This window comes from Sabethes cyaneus, chromosome 1, assembly GCF_943734655.1.
Source record: "Sabethes cyaneus chromosome 1, idSabCyanKW18_F2, whole genome shotgun sequence".
Classification (NCBI taxonomy): Eukaryota; Metazoa; Arthropoda; class Insecta; order Diptera; family Culicidae; genus Sabethes; species Sabethes cyaneus.
The window spans coordinates 149799971-149805970 of NC_071353.1; positions in this window are offsets into that span (position 1 = coordinate 149799971).

The following is a 6000-nucleotide window of genomic DNA, read 5'->3' on the forward strand; positions in this document are numbered from 1 at the left end:
GACGCGACCCGACGCGGAATAGAAGGGCGGGGTGAAAGCATTGCAAATTTGGCTCGCTGCTAGTCACCAGATGCTTGGCTGTTTGGTTCGAGCATAATTACCTTCGACATCGCGTCGATCTTTCTCCGATGCAAAGTACGATCGATCGATGTACGAACAGACTGTCTGCAGAGATCGATCGCGAGTCCAATTTGCGCGAGTACACGCGCGTATTTGCTGATTGGATTGCGCCTTATCCGATCGTTCGGTTTTATTAGATATCTTTCGCTGAAAGCGAAAGTATTTACCCGGCCGTTGCTCGGCGCAGCGCGCCTGTTAATCTGGTTCGGCTCAATCTCTAAACGTGATCGGCTTCGAGCTCAGCCGCGTGATGACGCATCGTAATTTTCTTATTTAGCAACATGTAGTAGCCTTCAATTTCTGGTAAACGCAGTTTACCGTTTGTAAAACACACGTAATTAGGGGGGCTGCTTTGAAGAAAATTCCGCTCCGTTCCTTCACGTAACACAATTCTGTACGTGCAGCTCTTGATTGGAATGTGACATAAACGGTTACCCCTTTCCTTTCCCTCTGGTCCAGGCCCTACTGACTGATGGTTGGCTCCCAACCCAACGTCTCCACCAACCACCTTCAGCTACACATTTTGAGGCGTTTCCTCGTTTCCAACAACCAACGGAGTGACTGCGCCAAAACAAAACCAGCTGTGCGTCGTCGCCGTCGTTGTTGTCGGATGTATGTCGCCCAGCAGCTGCATTCGGTTGGGGGTAACGTTTAATTTATTGAACAACTAAGATTGCGACTGAACAACACGCATCGACTTCACCTCCCTCTGTCCACCCAGGCATTTGCGGCACACATACTACACAAATACCGACAAAGACGACGACGACGACGACGAAGGGTTGCGCAACTAAATCATGACGCATACCGTCGGTCGTCAGAGGATGGGAACTAGTTTCTGGTGCGTTTGGGCCAAGCCCAAACGTGATCCAACTCGATGTTAGTGACGACTGAGTAGTAACCGCCTAGTTTAAAACTGCATCTATTGCCAAGCTAAAATTATTATTCAACTCGAAGCTAGATTGCATCTTCATTCGATGGTACAAACGCCCCAAAATAAACGTCGTTAATTTATGGATTAATCCGCAGCAACCAACAGTGTGACGCGTGGGAACCGCCGTTATGCGCTGATTTGCACACTTCAAAACAAGCCACCTTCTACCTACTAAATGTGTCCAATAATAACAACTAAATAAACCGACTGAAGTCGAACCGATCCCCTGCTGGGTGGGTGCAATTTTCTACCTCATTTCGCTCATTTCAAATAGGAAAAAAATTTGAAGCAGCAGCGTCGCTGAAAGCTCCACCGACGCCGACGGCACGGGTGGTTGGCGACGCATTATTGTTTATAAGTACTGTCGTATAGCCCACCCACACGGTGGTTTTTCATTTTTCATTTTCTTCGCTGGTAGCTAATTAACTAAACGCATCTTCTCAACCGTGAAAATGTTGAGGTAGTTTATTGTTGTAAACTTTTAAACTATTCAGCAATTATTCATCAGTTTTATCCTTCTTTTCGTTTTAATGTTCCATGCGTTTTGTTTAACTTTATTTCAATTTTATTTTATACTAATGAAAATAGAATTTTATTTCGTATTTTTCCGCAAGGAAAATATGTGGCTTTTTTTGGTTTATCGCCGACCTTTTAGGTTTAGAATAAAAGTACCGAAAAAGATAATTTTATTTTCATCAATTTTTTTACGCCACTTCTCGTTATTTATTTGCTTTTTTAATTTATTTATTGTTATTTAATTGCTTTGTAAAGCAACGTATAAAAATATTTATTTATTAGCTCATTTATTTATCTACTTTTTTGTTTATTTATTTTCTTAAATACGCTTTTTTGCTCATTTTGTCTTTCTACTATATAAATGCTGGGTGACGCTTTGCAATCTCATTCACTTTTCTCTGCGATGGCTGCACTGATTTTAATGGTCTTAGTGCCTTGATGAAAGCATAACTGACACATTCCAGCGTTACCGGACACAATTAGCACCCATTGCACAGTGGTCCAAAAGGGCGAAAAGTGGAACTTTTTTCCTAGTGACTTTTGTTTTCATTTTATCATTTATGGTCTTCAGCACTTTTGTTCGTATGAATATCCCCCTTAGTCATCACTTACTATAATGAAAATAAAAAAATATCTTTTTTGTGTTAGGAAATATAGGCTCCGAGGCACCAAAGATATATATTTTTGGATAGAACTAAGTGTAAACTCAATTATCTGAACAATTTTAGGTGAAATTAAAGCAAAATTGTAATTGTGCGGTACATACATATTGTACCGGGATGTTGAAACTAAACATACTGTCGATAATTGTAAGCGGTAGGCACCATACAATTGTCCTAGAGCTATCGAAACATCAGCATTCAGTCTAGATTTGAACCCTTTTGAACATCTTTTTAGATAATTTTATTTCTAAATGAGAAATCATTCGATTTCTTATCACAATGACTTAAACCGAGCTCTTGTAAAAAAATGGTCAGCAATTCACAGAGGGATATTTGAAAAATTGTTAATTTTATCCCAAACAGATTAAAACAGGTCATCAAGATTGTAAATGGTCCTACGAGGTAGTAGATGAGCGAGAAAGGACATTTGTTTCAACTAATAGTTAACTGTCCGAATACTTTTTTGGCTGCATTTTTGAGGAATTCAAACTATATGTACCCTGTCTTCAAAACGGATAGCTTTTCCCCGAATTTTTGTTGTGCATTTAAATATGCTTTAGTTAAACATTGTTTTAAAAAATATGTGTTACCATTCTTTGCAAAAATACTGTGCAAAATTACTAAAAGAAAATTTTATGCGCTGCTGTCCGAATACTTTTTTGGTTGACTGTAGTTTCTTCGACAAAGTTGTAAATATTGTAAAAACAAGCAACTTTGCTGAAGAAATAAAATTTATATCTCTATCGAGTGCTGAGCTGTAGGGCATATTCTTTAAAATTTCTTTAAAAATTGGTTTTTCATACTTAGTATTTGTTAGTTGCATTTTACAAGAATAAAATGTTCTAGGCAATTATTGAAGCTTTCAAAATACATCTTTTTGCAGAAGATTGCAAATATCTTGGATCTTTACTTGTTGAGTTATCGCATATTTAAGCTTTAAATTTCCATAGCTTCACGAGCCCATGGGGTAAAATGGGGTAAGTAGATTCATGAAATCAGTGCTTCATCTTAAAGCTTAAGTCGAGTAATACAAATTTGTACGGGTTCCGCTTGTCCCCAACCACCCAAATGAGAGTACGGCAAGCATACGTTTTATGTGTTTCGCGTTCGCTAAAGGCTCGATACTCGTCCATTTTTTTGTGTTCGTAGATAGACACATGGTTTCTTCGGCAAAGTTGTGGAAAATATAAAAGCAAACAACTTTGCTAAAGAAATGACATTTCTATCTCTATCGAGTGCAGAGCTATAGAGCATATTCTTTGAAAATTCTTTAAAAATTAGTTTTTCATACTTAGCTTATATTGGTTGCATTTTACAGGAATATATGGTTCTAGGCGATTATTGAAGGACTCAAAATACACGTTTTTGCAGAAGATTGCAAATCTCTAGGACCTTTCCTTACAAAGTTATCGCTTTTGGCTCGTGAAGTTAAGGAAAAATAAAGCCTAAATAAGCGTTAAGGCTATGGTTTTGAAAGTCGGTACCATAAATATCTCAAGTACGGCTCCAGAAATTCCCATGATTCTTTCTTTGTTTCAAAGCCAACAAAATTATCTAGTGTTTGACCCATCCTTTTTTCGATATTGCAATTTTTGTATTTTTTAGAAATGTTTAAAGTCAATTTTTTCGACTAAAAACCTTACTTTTATGTTTCAATGTCTGCCATTTCATTATGCCTACGAATTTCAAAAAAAGGATGAGTCAAACACGAGATGATTTCATATATTTTCATGTCGTTTTGGAATTTTTCAATTCGGATAAGCCTCCCAGAGTCAATCCATGGTACCGCAATCCATGTTATTTTTGAATGACTATCTTCATGGAGCCGTAGGGGAAAGAGGAAGAGGTTCCCATATGAATACAAAATTGTAAATATTAGTATAAAATGCAATGTATTGAATGCAAAAAAACCGATACAATTCGCCTTTCGCGTTATCGAGAAAAAAATATTTGAAATAAGGCTAAAAATGTGGTGTAAAAAGTACTATGCCCCCTTAAAAGAACGTCAAAATCACTTGTTCCTCTACTAGAACTAGGCCATAGGCCGAAAAAATAGATGCAGTCGTTATGGGCCGAAAATGCCCTGCCGTGTCCTATATTCTGTTTTTTTATCAACTTTTGGGTCAGATGATGCAACTGGACCAGGTTATAAAGCAGATTTTGGACCACATATTAGACCAGATTTTGAACGAAAGACTTTTACCAACTATGAACAACTTTTGTAGCAGATATTGGAACAACTTTTGATTAGTTTCTGGATCAAATTATGAACCGCATTTTTATCAGATTTGGACCAGGTTTTGGATAAGACTTTGGACCACATTTTTTTTATCTAATCTTGAACAAGAGTCTAAACCTGGACCAGATGGTGAATCTTGCCTCGTTTTTGGGCAACAATTTTTATCAGATTTTGAATCAACTTTAAGTCCAGATTCTAGAACTGGATCAAAATAAATAAACCAGATTTTGGAGCCCATTTTTTATCAGACTTTAAGCTACCAATCAGATTTTGGATCAGGTTTGAACCAGATTCTGGACCTGAATTAGATCGCAAATTACATTTTTTTATCAAATTTTGTTCCAGATTTTGAAACAAATTCAGAAACAGATTTGAACAAGATTCGGGACCAGATTTTGGATTACATTTTTGATTAGATTTCGGCTATATTTTGCACCAGATTCTGGACCAAGACCAGATTTTGGTCTTGGACTAGAAAATTTTGACACCACATTTTTTATCAGATTGGTCCAGACTAAAGCAGATTTTTGACCACATTTTTGTTCAAATTTTGAACCAGATTTTGAACTTAGACTAGATTGTGGACCTTGTCCCGATTCTGAACCAGGTTCTGGAAAAGTTTGTAATCAAATTTGAGTTCAGATTCTGGAACTGGACCAAAATATAAACCAGATTTTGGGTAACATTTTTGAGCAGACTCTAAACCACCAACCAGATTTTGAATTACGGTTTGAACCAAATTCTGGACCGTATTTAGGACCTGGATTAGATCGCAAACCATATTTTTTTTATCAAATTTTGTTCTAGATTTTGTAACAAATTCTGGACCAGATTTTGGGCTCCATTTTTTATTAAATTGCGGCCATATTTTGAACCTGAACCAGATTTCATCAGGTCCAGAACCTGAACCATGTTGGTCTTCCATCAGATTCGGGGCCAAATTTCAGACCAGATTGTAGATAATATTTTGGCTCACATTTTTGATCAGATGTGGGACCAGATTTTGAACCACATTCTGGACCAAGAGCATATTTTGGACCTGGACCAAATTATAGACCTGAGCCACATTTTGGTCCTCATTATTTTAGCACACTTTGGACCAGATTTTGGATCAGATTTTGAACCATTTTCTGGACCTGTACCACATTTTTTTTATTAAATTTTCTAACAAATTTAGGGACAGATTTGAACTACATTCTGGACCAGATTTTGGGCTGCATATTTTGAACCTGAACCAGATGTTGATTTTCCATTATATTCGGGACGAGATTTCAGACTAGATTTTGGATAATATTTTGGACCACATTTTGGATCAGATGTGGGACCAGATTTTGAAAGACATTCTGTGCTAAACAGGATTTTTGGCCTGGACTAGATTTTGCCACCTCATTCTTTATCAGCTTTTGGTCCAGTTTAAGGCAACTTTTGGACCACATTTTTGATCAGATTTTGGACCACATTCTGGACCAAGAGCGGATTTTGGACCTCGACCAAATTCTAGATCTGAGCCGCATTTTGGTCCTCATTTT